At 43.3% G+C, this 16,498-nt stretch overlaps 1 protein-coding gene across 3 annotated transcripts in view; it reads right to left on the bottom strand.

Annotated features, from left to right (window-relative positions):
* The window catches only part of PTPRN2 (protein tyrosine phosphatase receptor type N2), a 1,019,026-nt gene that overhangs the window by 761,483 nt on the left and 241,045 nt on the right, over nucleotides 1-16,498 (bottom strand). The window lies entirely within an intron of this gene.

Below are 16,498 nucleotides of genomic sequence, written 5' to 3'. Positions count from 1 at the left end.
TGTAGTGTCTGTGTTCCATGGGAGCAGCCAAGAAGCTGCTCTGAAGTGCTGCCAAATTAGGACATCTCACAGATTTTCTGGTCCTGCCCTTCCCCACACATTTTGGGTCTATGTTGCTGGCACTGCACAAGTTTTGGCTTCCCGATCTGGCCCAACACACACTCTGGTCACCTTTTCGTCATGTAGTACAGTGAAGGGGTGGAGGAGACTGCCTTCACTGCTATGACCCAAGCAAACTCTCCACACACACACTCCAAAGTTTATGTCATTAAAATTATCCACCAATTTGTGTCTTTGTGGTAGGCAAGGGGATTGTAATATCAGTGGAACTACTAGTTCCATTGTCATACTGGTTAAGGGCACAGGGGATTACGAGGACCTGGATATTGGCAGAATGGTATTTTTCCTTTAAACAGATGTACAAAAGCTGACTAATGCAAAACAAAGCTCAAACTTCAGCCTTAGCCCACTGAATTGTGCCTCTGATTTGTAGTGCACAAGATTGAGTCACCTAGCATGGAGTGAGCCTGCCATACCCAGACACAAAAGGAGAAACCTAAGGACAAGTTCAGCAGGTTTAAAATCAGACTTTTATTTTAAAAACACAATTTTTGGTGCAATCAAATCAGTATCAACCCAATTATGTTGAGGGTCTATCTTGTTAGGCAGCAGGGTCAGTCAGAAATGAGCAGCCTCTTGCAATTTTTCATCAAATCAACCCCGTAATTTGAGAGCCAATGCAAAGAAAAAAACAGCATCAGACAGTAACAGCTTTTCCTCTCCACTCCAATCCAAGCATTCTGATTTTTATTTTTTTAAAAACTACTTCTCTTTTCCATGAAAACCAATACAATATATAGTAAGTAATAAGGGGGTTGTTGTCTCTGGACCTCCACATAAATGCCGGATACTTGCAAATGTTTTTCCACGGCAGGTTCATTTGGTTCACTAAAAGGCAGAGCACTAGTTTTAAGTATTATAGTGCATCTTCTACCTAAGTGATTTGTGGGAACTGAGGGATCTGCCTGAAATTGCAAAATGTGTGACATATATTTATAAAGTCCTTTGCAGACAGCAATCTACCATAATAAGAAATACATTAAGAAAATACACAAACTTTATGTTAGGGACTCTTGGTAACTCAAGGAGATCTTAAAGGGTTTGAAAATGTTGGGTTACTTTCAAACAGAGGAAGGATGAGACTATGAGTAACCAACTACCAATAAGCACAAAATTACAGTCCGTTGTATTCACCTAACCTTTATCTAGAGAATTGAGTAGCTGAATCTGTACATCTAAACTGACAAGGAAAACAGTGGAATGATAAGGAAGATTTCTAAATTATTTAAAGTGGTTTCCATGCTTCAAAAGGTTCATATACTTTTGTTCCTTTATATATCTACAGCTATTTAAGTTTGCCTCTGTCTCTGAGACAGGCAGCATTGTATCTATGATGTTGAAAGAGAGAAAAGTAATTCTAAAAGTTTGAGAAGACAATTCTCCCACTGGGATGCTGGTGCAGGAGAAGAATTAGTTGGCTGGTTTGGCAGATATTGAAATGCAGGAGTCCTGTCTCTAAAGAAATCAGCCCCTATATGCTTCTGTCTCCTCCAACAGGACAACGGCACTTTTAAGTATTCCAGTCAGAGTCTGCCAGTCTCTTTTAGGATCAAAAAGTAGTAGGGTGTTATTAACACATTTTACAGCTTAATAGCATGCATACAGATCTCCCAATGGGGGCACCGGGCCACTAAGGGGAGACAAGACCCTGGAGTGATCCACTCTGAGGATTGGGGAGGAAGATCCTACTCTAATTCACATGTATGTCACTGGTAGAGACTCTGAATGACATGCTGCTTTACTTTGCTTTCCCTAACGACAGCTGATAGAGAGTGAGTTTGGGAAAGAGTAGACATTTCAAATGTGTAGTCTGTGGGATATGGATTACTTTAATCTCCCTTCCCAAGCTAACCACCGGTGGAATACTTTTCCAATATCTGCCAACTACTGGCAAAGGGGTTGTATTCTTGCAGCCTTTACTTGTCTAAGTTGTTTCACTCAAGTCAATGGGATGACTTGCATATTCAAGAATGATTCACATGAATACAAGTTTCTGGATCATGCACTCAATGACAACTGCAAAACCAACACTCATCTGCTAATTAACTTAAAACTCTATTTGACTCAGAGAATGTACTTCTATGCATGCTGCTCACATAGTTCCCATAACACACAGGACCAGGTTGTGACTTTAAGACACTGGCCACAGAGGTGAGGCTGAGGAGAGGTTATTCTGTAGGAAGATCACCTAGAGAATTCTGGATTCATTGGCCAGTGCTTCCTTTGGGTAGGCAGCATTACTGGCACTAGTCTTACACCAGCATTAGGACTAGACTCTTCACAATAACTATGGAAGTCCCATGCCCAGTTTCTTACACCCTCCCCACACACCTCAACTCCACATATCCTGATGATGGATGGTCTGGCCTATCGAGATGATGGAGAGAGGTAACCAAAGAAACAATCCACAGCACCCTAGGATGCAAGTATTTTCATTTTCCCTTTGTTACTTTCCTTTATCTCCTTTTCCTTCCAATGGTCCTATTTTCCCTCTGGCTTCCCCTAGCAGTAATGCTAATGAGCTAATGGTCATTCAAAACCACAAGTTGCTTTCAGGTGATAACTCTGGGCTCCTAGCACCTGATCTGCCAGAAGGTCATTGTTGGTTGGCATTCATCAAGAGGAGAGAGTGAGTACTGGCTGGATATTTCAATTCCAGACTTCTCTAACTGCAATTTTATCAATGTAGCGAGAATATCTCCGCCACTCTCCTCTCGCATTTGTTTGATCCCTTCATTCACTAAATCTTTCCTACAATGACCTGATATTTTACAGTCAAGTATTTATATTCAAGTGCAATAATAAATCTATCTAAACATTCCCAATCTATCTGTCAGAATAGTTTGTAGGTGCAATATTTTAATATTATATATATTCTTATGTGTATTGATATACATACATATTGTATATAAAAACACATACACACAGTAATGAATATTTCAGACAGAAATATAATACCTACATTCCACTGTGATAAGGGCAATAGCTACCTACACCTTGATGTAGTATGGCATAAGCATTTTAGCAGCATCCGTTTGGGAAGAATCAGTCCCACACCAGTGACTGCTTTTCTATACATAAAAATGGCATGACTTTAAAGTCTGTTCACCAGTGGGCCTACTAATCTAGAAACTGGAAATTTATACTATCCAAAAGGGGAGATACTTACTTCTAGATCTTGGAGGCTCACAAGATAGATGTTAGATCTTAAAGCTGTCACATTTGTAAGGGCAGAAAAGTTATTATAGATCTTTTTTGGAGGTTTTTATGGTTCCGAGTCCTGGATTGTAGGTTGCAAGGTAACTAAGTCACATAGCTTTACAAGTGGAATGAATTTAAGAAATAGCCTCCAAAAATGTTAAGGCTCTCTACGAAAAACATTCCTTAAACAAGTTTTGTATAATGTGAGACCTACACTGAACAGATTACAGAGAGGAGTGGTATAAAGGTTTTAACAACACTTATTTGGGATCACCTAATTTCTACACACCTGCATTATGCACCAGGAGCTACCAGAGAGTCTGTGGACACAAGCAGTCATGAAGATCACTGCTCTCTGCCCAAGCAGACCCAACAGCACAGTTTCCCATCATGATCCCTTTCATGGGAAGGAGAAAAAAGCAGGGGAGTTCACACAGGCTTCAGGGCAGGACCTGTAATAAGGGCTCTTGTCCCTGCACCAAGAGCCATGTTTCCATCTCTGGACATTTGGAATAAAATGGGCACCATCTGACTGGTTGTTTGTTTATTCACAGAGACCTAATCTATAGGGTTTGGTGAGAAGTGTGGAAGGAGGGCTTATTTAACATGGGAGGGCGGGCCAGCAGGACCCATAGATAAAGGAAGAAGATTTCTATTTTTAAAAAATAGGACAAGTATGTGGTATGCTTAAAATGGGCACAACTGCAGTTTGCTTTAATGCAAGAGTTCCCAAACTTGGTTCGCGGCTTGTTCAGGGTAAGCCCCTGGCGGGCCGCGAGATGCTTTGTTTACCTGAGCAGCAGCAGCAGGTACGGCCGCTCGCAGCTCCCAGTGGCTGCGGTTCGCTGTTCCCGGCCAATGGGGGCTGCGGGAAGCAGCGTGGGCCAGGCCACCACTTCCCGCAGCTCCCATTGGCCGGGAACGGCAAACCGCGGCCACTGGGAGCTGCAAGCAGCCATACCTGCTGACGCTCAGGTATACAAAGCATCTCGCGGCCCGCCAGGGGCTTACCCCGAACAAGCTATGAACCAAGTTTGGGAACCCCTGCTTTAATGCATATTGCCTCCCCATATTTTCTGTCTTGTCTACTTAGATCTGATTATAGGTTTGGGGCCTGTGCTGCTGGACCTGTGAGCTTACGGAGCCCTGTTGAAACCAATGAGATGCCACAAAGGTTTGCACATGTGGATCTGAATGAAGGATCAGGGCCCTTGATTGACTTTTTGCCTAATTCTGTTTGTGAGACATGTAGCACTTATGGGCCCCAGATAATAAATAATACCTGCACACATACACACACACCCCACATGTGATGCTGAGAGCCCTGTCAAAGTGCATTTGTCACATATCTTTGGGCACCCTACCCAACATGCATATTTGCCTGGATTATTTCTAACATTGCAGATCTCTGAGTATCTACAAACAGACACCAGATTTTATTACAAAAAGAACCAGCCCACAAATGGGATATCTAACTGCAAAATTACACTTGCCTAAGGCATAAAATGGAACATAATCAGTCTTAGACAAATGATGAAGTTTTGGGTCCAAGATCTTATGGCCCAACAGGTCTGAAACTGGGAACTTTGTTCCAATGAAAAGGGGAAATTCCCAGCTTGCTAGTGGTATACTCAATTTTACCCCGTGATGGTCATAACCTACCTAATAGGGACATTGTGAAGATAAGTCCATAAATACTTGGGAAGCGTTCAGACAAAAACCTAGACAGATTAGAGAGTGCTGAACTTAAAAATAATGCCAATTAGATGTCTTGTGGAAAAACTATTTCAGGTCACTCTAGAGATATTTTAAATATATGCAAAACTAGCAAAAGCTAGCTCACTGCCTGTAACAACAATGAAAACAGTAATAACAATATTAACAAAAAACCCTGTTATTACCATAGCCACAAGCGAGACTGCAGAAATAGCTAGAGAGCGCAGAGCTAAGTTTACTTGCTCTGTCTCAGATCCTCTCTTTCCAGTGCGTTGTGCCATTATCACCACCACAGTATCAGCTATTTTTCAACCCTTTGAAAATGAGAGGAAAAAACAAAACAAAAACATCTCTTGATTGCTCATGTTAGGATCTTCAATTTTTTTAATAGCTTCTCCTTTGACTAGTAGCATTGTCAGTTCCCCAAGGGCAGAATTCAGTTCTCAAATATGCACGCAGAATACAAACCTGCCAATAATACTTCCTTTAATAGTTTAAATTCTGGGATATGCCATCTATTGAAAAGCACATATGTGTAAAAACAGACACTGATGTCATTTATATTGAGACATGGCAGCTTAGGTATACAGAATATGCCAATGATTTATATAAAACAGCAAAACATCGCTATCTTTCCTTATGACTTGGTGTCTGTCAAAGGCAGTTTTATTTCCTCTGAATTCATTGGATTTCTTTTCAGTCTCTGTATCTCTTTGATACAAACAGAGGTTTTGTGCCATGTGTGGCAAATTATGCCATGAACCAATATGCATATCTGCAATTAATTTGCATGCAACCATAAATGCCAGCTTTAAAAAAATTGTGTGGATTTACTGCTCATGCAGTTCTAAGGAACGAAGACCTGGTTTATCCAACAAGGCTGCAGAAGCCAATCCTCCAACACACTCCTGGTCAATCTGCCTCAACCCTGAACTTTTAGAGTTGGGAGGGACTTCCTCCAATGATCACAGGGGGTGTAGTTCAGTCTCCATGGCCCATGAAGTTCTCGGCCTCTGCTGAATCTGCCAATGAGTGCAAACTGTGGTGGTGAGATTTTGATTTGGGAGCTGGGACTGAAACCTACCATTATTGAGATCACCAAAGATCTATTAGATTGGAACAATTTTTAATCAACGTTGAATTGGGCTAGATTCAGACTGCTGGCCTACAGGTAATAGGCTATGTATCTCATTAGCACTAATGTGAGACATCTAGTTCCCTAATAAGTGCTAATATTATACCATCAAGAGTGAAGTTTGTTTTCTGGAAAGGAGCTAATTAAATCAAGTTCTGACCTCTTTGGAGCTTGCACAGGCAACATCTCCCACATATTGGTCTCAGTCTCTTCAACCTAACTCTATAATATGTGTCCCACCCTGAATTTAAAAGAGATCACTCCCATTAACTAAGATACTCTAGCCTTTTATTTTATTTAAGGTACATTTAGTGAGGTTGTATCACACCACCATGGGTTCGGTTCTGGTTGCTACAGCTCAACAGAGTGAAATTGCCTCTGGTGCTTTTCTGAAATTTGGAGACTCTAATGCAGTGGTCCCCAAACTTTTGAGGGTTGCATGCCTCTCCCCCCCTCCCTTATCCCTGTCCGCACCGTGCCCCCTGGTGGTGTCCGCACCAGGGTTGGGAGCAGGGCCGCAGCTTGGGGGTGGGTGGGAGCATGGACAGGAGTAAGGAGGTCGAGACTGGGGACGGAGTTGTGGGTGAGTCTGGGAGCAGGGCTGTAGCCATGGCCGGGGCCAAGACTGGGGGTGAGACCGAAGCCACAGCCAAGGGCCAAGGCTGGGGGCGGGGCCGGGAGTGGAATTGCAGCCAGGCTGCAGTGAGGGCCAGCAGCTGTGCCCCTGGCAGGTATGGAACCGCACCAAGGCTCGGGATGGGGCCACATGCGGGGCCGGGGCCACGGGTGGGAGTGGGGCCAGAGCAGAGCTGGGGGCAGGGCGTGGCTCAGTGACACGCCCCCTGTGGGCCTGGCCTTGGCCTGCCGCTACCCCCAAAACATTCTTCCTCTACTGTAATGCTAGAAACACACAAAGTCCAAGGATAATGATCACAGACACAATTACAAAAACAAAGAGTCTTATCTGTACTACAAGTTTTATTAAAGCAATAGGTAAGGTTGTTGATTAATGGCAGTTAACTCACGCAATTAACTCAAAAAAATTAATCATGATTAATCACACTGTTAAACAATAGAATACCAATTGAAATTTATTATATATTTTTGGGTGTTTTTCTACATTTTCAAATATATTGATTTATATTACAACACAGAATACAAAGTGTACTGTGGTCACTTTATATTATTTTTATTACAAATATTTCACTGTAAAATGATAAACAAAAGAAATAGTATTTTTCAATTCACCTCATACAAGTACTGTAGTGCAATCGCGATCGTAAAAGTGTAACTTACAAATGTCGAATTTTTTTTTTTACATAACTGCACTCAAAAACAAAACACTCTAAAACTTTAGAGCGGGGGGGGCAAACTTTTTGGCCTGAGGACCACATCAGGGTTGCGAAACAGTATCGAGGGCTGGGTAGGGAAGGCTGTGCCTCCCCAAACTGTCTGGCCCGGCCCCCTATCCGCCCCTTCCCACTTCTCACCCCTGACTGCCCCCCTCAGAACCCCTGACCCATCCAACCCCCCCTGCTCCTTGTCCCCTGACCGCCTCCCCAGGACCCCACACCCTATCCAACCCCTGCTGCTCCCTGTCCCCTGACTACCCCAACTCCTATCCACACCCCCGCCCCCTGACAGGCCCCCTGGGACCTCCAACCCATCCATCCCTCCCCCACTCCTTGTCCCCTGACCACCCCCTTCCAGAACCCCTGTCCCTAACTGCCCCCCAGGACCCCACCCCCTATCCAACCCTTCCTGCTCCCTGTCTCCTGACCACCCCCACCAAACCTCCGCCCCATCCAACCGCCCCCTGTCCCCTGACTGCCCCCTGGGACTTCCTGCCTGTCCCCTTACCCTTACCAGGCCGCTCAGAGCAGCAGGACAGGCTTATTTGAAAGCCTTGGAGGTGGGCAGGCACAAGCCGCGCTACCCACGCGGTGGCACAACCACAGGAGAGGGGGGACAGCGAGGGAGGGGCTGGGGACTCACCTCCCTGGCCCGGAGCTCAGGAGCCGGGCAGGATTGTCCCGCGAGCCAGATGTGGCCCGTGGGCCATAGTTTGCCCACCCCCGCTTTAGAGCCTACAAGTCCACTCAGTCCTACTTCTTGTTCAGCCAATTGCTCAGACAAACAAGTTTGGTTACATTTGCAGGAGATAATGCTGCCTGCTTCTTGTTTACAATGTCACCTGAAAGTGAGAACAGGCATTCACATGGCCCTTTTGTAGCTGGTGTTGCCAGGTAGTTACGTGCCAGATATGCTAAACATTCATATGCCCCTTCATGCTTTGGCCACCATTCCAGAGGACATGCTTCCATGCTGATGATGCTCATTACAAAAATAATGCATTAATTAAATTTGTGACTGAACTCCTTGCGGGGAGAATTGTATGTCTTCTGATCTGTTTTACCTGCATTCTGCCATGTATTTCATGTTATAGCACTCTTGGATGATGACCCAGCACATGTTCTTTTTAAGAACACTTTCACAGCAGATTTGACAAAATGCAAAGAAGGTACCAATGTGAGATTTCTAAAAATAGCTACAGCACTCAACCCAAGGCTTAAGAATCTGAAGTGCCATCCAAAATCTCAGAGGGACGAGGTGTGGAGCATTCTTTCAGAAGTCTTCGAAGAGCAACACTTTGATGCGGAAATTATAGAACCTGAACTACCAAAAGGAAAATCAACCTTCTGCTGGTGGCATCTGACTCAGATGATGAAAATGAATGTTCATCAGTCCACACCGCTGTGGGTCGTTATCAAGCAGAACCCATCATCAGCATGGACGCATGTCCTCTGGAATGGTGGTTGAAGCATGAAGGGACATATGAATCTTTAGCACATCTGGCACATAAATATCTTGCAAAGCCAGCTACAACAGTGCCATGTGAATGCCTGTTCTCACTTTGAGGTGACATTGTAAACAAGAAGCGGGCAGCATTATCTCCTGCAAATTGTAACCAAACTTGTTTGTTTGGGCAATTGGCTGAATAAGAAGTAGGACTGATTGGACTTGTAGGCTCTAAAATTTTACATTGTTTTATTTTTAATGCAGATATTTTTTGTACATAATTCTAGATTGTAAATTCAACTTTCATAATAAAGAGATTGCACTATAGAATTTGTATTAGGTGAATTGAGAAATACAATTTATTTTGTTTTTAACAGTGCAAATATTTGTAATAAAAACTAAATATAAAGTGAGCACTGTAGACTTTGTATTCTGTGTTGTAATTGAAATCGACATATTGGAAAATGTAGAAAAACATCAAAAATATTTAAACAAATGGTATTCTATTATTAACTGTGCGATTAATCACGATTAATTTTTTAATTGCTTGACAGCCCTAGCAATAAGTAAAGTTACAATTATCCATGCATATAGAAAGCCTACAAAAACCAATGCAATAATTATAACTGTAGTAATACTCACATCTCAATAGATGATCATTGCTAGAGGGATGATTCCTGCTGAGGTTTCTCATAGGGTAGTCTTCCCATTTTTACCCAACCAGGAAACCCTCTTTTATATTGTAGTTCTGAATACACCTAATACTTTCTGCATATTCATGAAGGTGTCAACCCTCTTTTCCTTATCTGTACTTCACACTCTATGAATATTGGGTCCCCCATTTTTCATAGGTTGTTGTAGCTCCTCCTCTTCTCATTAGCATATACGCACAACACATATCCTGCGGTCAGAACAGACATTCAAAGATCATAGAATCATAGAAGATTAGGGTTGGAAGAGATCTTAGGAGGTCATCTAGTCCAATCCCCTGCTCAAAGCAGGACCACAGATGTTCCAATCAGGTGTCTTGTGGTCTTGAACAATATATTATAGTCTATTGCAGTCTATTTTTCCATAACATCACCTATTGGCACATCTTTTTCAGTAACCTTGTGACCTTGCTGGCAAAGGGTTAGACAAATATGGTTGAAGTTGTAAAAGCCTCTGAAAATCAGAGCTTCCATATGTTCATTTTTGACTATTTGACCTTAATCTCTCTGTGCCTCAATTCCCAATCTGTGAAATACAAAAATAGCTCACAGAGGAGTTGTGAAGATTAATTCATTAATACCTGTGAATCACAAACACTATGATGGTCAGCACTAAAGAAAAGCCCATGAGGATATTAATAACTCTGTATTCAGGGTTTGGTGTATGGTAAATAAGATCTGGGGTATATACTGAATAAACAGAACTAAAATATTAATTTCATAAGAAATATGAAATAACTACCTATTCAGTAAGCAGTATAAATGGGACTTAAGCAGACGCTTAAAGTTCAAGTGCTGTCCCAAATAGGGACGAACTTACTACATGCTCAATTGCTTTCATGAATCAGGATCATAGATCTCCAGTTTTTTTCTTTGAAAATTGGGATTACCAAACAGATCAGCAGATATCTGCAATTTACTCCCTTTATTCCACTTACTCTCACCCATCTCTTCTTTATACTCATGCACCAAATCATTTCCATAAGTTATAAAACAAATATCATTTTGACATCATTCTAAAGGGTAAGAAGCTGTTTAAATTTGTATGACTAGACAGAGAACAAATGTGGCCTTACATAATATTCTGAATGTCCTAATGCCAAAACCAGAACTCTAATATCAGTAGAAAAATTCTGGAGGGTTTTGCAAGACATTTTCCTGGAATGCATTCCGATGAAGTGAGCTGTAGCTCACGAAAGCTTATGCTCAAATAAATTTGTTAGTCTCTAAGGTGCCACAAGTACTCCTTTTCTTTTTGTGGATACAGACTAACACGGCTGCTACTCTGAAACTTGAGTTCCTAAAGTACCTGGGATCTGCCTTGTTCTGCTCCCTTTGCACTGCTCAGACAGCATAGAGGAAGCAGAAACCACAGACCATTCCCATGTTGGTGTAGGGTATCCCCTATGGGCTCAGAGTCAGAGTGGTCAGTTCCTATGCCACCATCCCTACAGCCTCCAACTTAATGGACAGGAGGAGTGAGGAGAGAGTTGCCAAACTGGCTTCTTGAACCTCCACCAGGACTGAGTCAGAAAATCAGGGCACTGTAACTGGCTCCCTGATGTTCCCCACCTTGCTGCATCAACAGTCCTTAGAACCTGTGATGGGGTGCCCACCCCATACCAGCCTTGAAAGAATTCATGCAGATGAGCAGCAGGTCAATTAACTTGAAAGGCTGCAACTGAGGGAGAGCCAGGAATGGAAAAACTGATTGGAGGTGGAGCCCCAGCTGAGAAGGAATGGGCAGAGCTGGTATGAAGATAGGAAGTTGGCATCAGAAAGGGGCTGCACGGGAAGTAGTCTGCAGTCATTCCCCAGGAAAAGGGAGGTGCGTTTGGGGCTACAGTGCCAAGTAGCCTGCAGTTACTCCCTGGGAGGAGGGAGTTTGGGCTGTTAAACCCAGGTTGGAGGCACCAAAAGGTAGAGCTAAGATGTAGGAAGGAGTCCAGGGGAAGAGCAGCATGGTCTGGGAGTGAGCAGGCCACCGTAGCTAGAGATAGGGTTATTAGACTGGAACCCAGAGTAGTTCTGCAGGAGTGGCACAGTCAGGGTAGTGAAGGGTAGACTGCCATTTGTATAGAGGGACTTTGATACCACAAGGGGAGGACTATAGTGACCTAGCTGGAGGGCTGAGTCACAAAGGAGCACCCCGATCACAGAGGAAGAGCGAGAACACAGAGAGTGGAACCCGCAGAAGGGGGTGTGAGAACTGCAAAAATCTAATCCCCAGAGCAACCAGGAGAAGGCGCCCTACTGGTAAGTGGACCCCATGATAGCCCCATATAATACATAGCTAGGTGATATTCTGACCCTCCTGATGTCAAAGAAAGTTTTGCCATTGACTTCAATAGAACGAGGATTTCACCTAATGAGTTTAAAGCAAGCCTAAGCAGGCATACCAATGTAACCAGACATTTATAAACTTCCATATCTTTTTCCTTTTTCCTCGTAATACTTCATACAATATTTTTATTTGGCTGTTATAACTTATTTCTTAAAACACAAGGCCCCAATATGGCTGCCAAACAGACTACTATGTCTACTTTAGTTTCTTTCCTGTATAAATTTTAAGTGTTTCTCTCACTGGTGAAATTCAAGAAAGAAGATGGCTTCCATTCTACCGAGAGCGCCATGTGCAAAGCAGAACCAGTGTTTGAACAACAGGAATAGAATAGTCAGGGCATATAGGGAAATCTCAGAATGTTGCCATTTTAGAGCTCAGTCTATTCATCATAAAAGCTAGCCATCTTCCCAACCCAAAAAAAGGAATATTTGAAGAAATATCTGTCATATACTTCAATATCAGTGAAAGAGGCTCAATAATGATATGTTGATTCTCTCTCTCATTTTCTCTGCTGCAAGAGACCAAACTAGAGTTCATTCAGTTCAAACATCTTGGGGTAAGTACATGATGGTCAAACTGAGATGGCAAACTCAGTAAGGTGATTTATTGTACATCCTATTCACATCAAAATCACCATTCACATCAGCCTTGAAGGTTTTATTTTGAAACCTGGTTGGTTGATCTCTATAGCCACCACGGCTCTAAGACAAAACCCATCCCAACTTACACATGTTCATGTAAATATTACTGATGATCACAGGAGATCAAATTAATTTTGGTTGGAACTTCATTGACTAAGGCCTGGTCTACACTGGGGGGGGATCGATCTAAGATACGCAGCTTCAGCTACGAGAATAGTGTAGCTGAAGTCGACGTATCTTAGATGGACTTAGAATCATTTACTTCACATCCTCGCGGCGCAGGATCGATGGCCGCCGCTCCCCCGTCAGCTCCGCTTCTGCCTCTTGCCCTGGTGGAGTTCCAGAGTCAACAGCAGAGCCATCGGGGATCGATCACTACCCGCCGATCCGGCAGATAGTGTAGACGTGGCCTAAATGTTCTTACATAGATCTGGTATAATTTAAAGATATGTTCCTTGAATCTATTCTCATTCTTGTTTAGAGCACAAAGACTGGCATGGCATTTTTGTTCAGACCAACTAAATCACAAATAATATACCAATCTCCTTGCTACTTGTACAATACATAACATGTTATCTTCAAAATATAAACTTGAAACTAAATGGCTAGAGAAGAACACTCAATAATTTAATCAGTTAATTTTTACTTCATCCTGTTAATGAAAACATTCAATAACCTCTGCTCTAAGCTTTGAAAATGTAAGTTATAAATCTCTCTCTAATACCTTCTTTGTACCTTGGCACATCAATTAATCCTCTGGCTGCTGAAGAATGGAAAACATCAAACTGTGAAACTTTCTTGACTTAAAGATACCAAGTAAATGTGACTGGTCACAACTTTGATCTGAATTATGAAATACACATCCTTTACTTATTAAATATACACTCAGTAAAACAGGCCTCAGAGATCAGATCAAAGGAAGAATACACAATACAAAATGAGATGCAGGGAGAGTGTGAGCTAATTCACAGCAAGTCCTTTAGTTGAGTTTCAAGAACAGGATACTGAAACTGTTATGAGCTGCTGAAATGTGGAAGTAGGATTTACATTTAAATTTTTATTGATAAGTAAAATTGTAACGTACATAACAGACATGCAGAATAGACTTTCCACAGGAGAATTATTTTTTTTTACCATCTGTTTACAGTGTAATGAGCAGAGTGGTAGAAAACGGGCAGAATCTACCTTCCCCTTCTCCCCTTCCCAACCCCCCCCCATCACCACCACCACACATAGGGTTATTCAGGGGCAATGGCAAAACCTCGAAAGGTCTGGAGGATCTATTCTGTTTGGTTCTTTTAAACATTTCTAGTCTGGATATTGGGATGGAAACCTGTTATGAGATCAAATGTCATAAGATTTCCAGTAGAGCTCCAGTTTTCCCCATGGCTCATAATAGGAATAACCTTGGGGTGGTATTTATGGTACTATTGCTTCTGATCTAATGTAAAACCAGAAAGCACAAATATGAAGGGAAATGTGGGGGGAGGGAGGGGAGCGTGTCTAGGAGGCAGAGGAATCAAACCTTATTATGTTTGCAGTTTGGTCTGAGTTAATTTTTATTTTACATAACCTGATTCAGCCATACCCATATTCTATGCAGACTCTAAATCCCTCTTTCAATCGGTCTAATTCACCTGATTTTCCAATTAAGAGTACATCTTCACAGCAGACTTCACTTGCGTCTGGGAACCTGGCTTAGTATAGCCTGGATGTGAGAGTCCAATCACACTTGAGCCATACCCAAATTGCCACATCCACACTGGTGCTGCTCTCATACACGCGAGGCACTAGATCTTCTTGGGGCACATCCAATGGTTCTTAGTATTTCACTACACCTCTACCACTCTGAATTGTTTCACAGTATACTGTGAGATAACCTGTCTATTCTTCCTTGGCCCCTGGGCAGTTAGCTCACTAACTCAGAAAACAACTTCCAGCTTGGCATGCTCTAGATTTCTGTCTGCAGACTTTGTTCCAACCAAGGGCAAGGCAGAGGTCCTGCTAAGATTGATAACTGTTCTAGCTGTTGATATTCATGCAACTCTCATTTCAGCAACAGGAGGCAAATGCAGGGCATGAGACACAGTGCAGCGTATTTTGGCAGTGGCTTCTTACCCTGAGAAGATGGTGGCATGCCCTGCTAAGGAGATAACAGAGGCTACATGCAGACACAGCAGGGTGGAGACACTGATGGAAGCTTGAATGGGTGTGGGTCCCCCCATGCTGACCAATGGTTCTGGAGAAGGACCACAAGCACAGAGTGATGGGACTACATTGCCCTGCAGGCCTGGGATGACCAGTAGTGGCTCCAGAAGTTCTGCATGAGGAAGACCACATTTCTGGAGCTGCATGGGAGCTTGCCCTGGCCCTTCGCCACCAGGACATGCAGATGAGAGAGATCATACAAGTCCACAAGCAGGTTGCTATTGCCATCTGGAAGCTGGATACCCCAGATTGCTACAAGTCACTGGCTAATCAGCTTGGTGCTGGCAAGTCAACTGTAAGTGCTGTGATGATGGAGGTTTGCAAGGAGATTACAACTGTGGATTAGCCAAGGGTAGCGGAGATTGATAATATGCCCAAAATAATAGCAGCCTTTGGGGAAATGGGCTTCCTGAACTGTTCTAGGGCCACTGACGGCACACACGTGCATTATCTGTCCCCTCTACCTCACAAGGAGCACAACAATATGTAAACCAGAAAGGATTGCACAGGACTCTGTTGACTACAGAAGGAGGTTCATGAACAACAACGTGGAGTGCACCAAGAGAATGAATGGTGCCGAAGTGTCCTGGATTTGTGGAGTTTTCTAATTGGGACAAGCTGGGACTTTTTTCTATATTCTTCATTCCCATCCAGATATCAACAGGGTGTCTGTGCCCATTGTTATCTTGGGAGACTCAGCCTATCCTCTCTATCCTGGCTCATGAAGCCCTGCCCTGATGTGAGAGTACCTGGCAGAAGGAGGTTTAATTACACCCTGACCAGGTGCAGGGTAGTAATGGCATGTGCATTTGGCCCACTGAAGGCAATATGGTGCTGCCTACAAAACCATCTGGATGCCCATGTGTACAAGGCCATTCATGTTATTACAGCCTCTGGGCACCACACAAGCCATGTGAGGATAAGGCAGAGTACTTTGGCCAGGAGTGGGTCGATGCCTGTGCTGGTTTACAGGCCTGGTACAAGCAGCCAATAAGCGCACCTCTGATGATTGCGGCAGGGTCCAGGAGAGCCAGGGAAGTATTGGATGCCTTGTGCGCCCACCTCCTTGGTTTGGAGGGTGAAATGGGGGAAGAGATAAGCACAACGCTAGTGTACTGTGTCAATCTACCTGTATTATACTTACCAATATATGTATTGTTAATCTAAGACTTTGCTTTGGACTTCCTGTCTCTCTTTGTTTTCTAAGCACTCATACCCTGAGGGATTGAATAGAAAAATAATGAATTAAAAGTCAACAACACAGCTAGATCAGCTGCCACAAACTAAAGAAAGGGCAAACAAAACCAAAGTGCAAATAAAACCAAACAAAACATAAAACCCAGGAGTGCAACGTCCCCTGGAATGGAATTTCACATCATCGGTGCACCTGTTGTCCTTCCCCCATGGATGCAGGAGCGGAAAGCCTTGGGTACATTGGTCCATGTGAAAGTCCATTCATGGACTGCACTGACTGGCTCATTCCGCACCCAGATTTGTCCAGTGGCTGCAGGACATGGTAGCATGGAGGGAATGAGACTGGAGAAAGCTGGACCCAGGCTGGAGCAAGATGTGGGTTCTCGGTTGGCACGTTCCACTGCCTGCTGGCCCTCATGTCAAATAGCTG

The sequence above is a fragment of the Natator depressus genome, chromosome 2, assembly GCF_965152275.1.
Source record: "Natator depressus isolate rNatDep1 chromosome 2, rNatDep2.hap1, whole genome shotgun sequence".
Classification (NCBI taxonomy): Eukaryota; Metazoa; Chordata; order Testudines; family Cheloniidae; genus Natator; species Natator depressus.
Note: the sequence above shows the minus strand (reverse complement) of the source record. Positions and strands in the feature narration are given on the sequence as shown.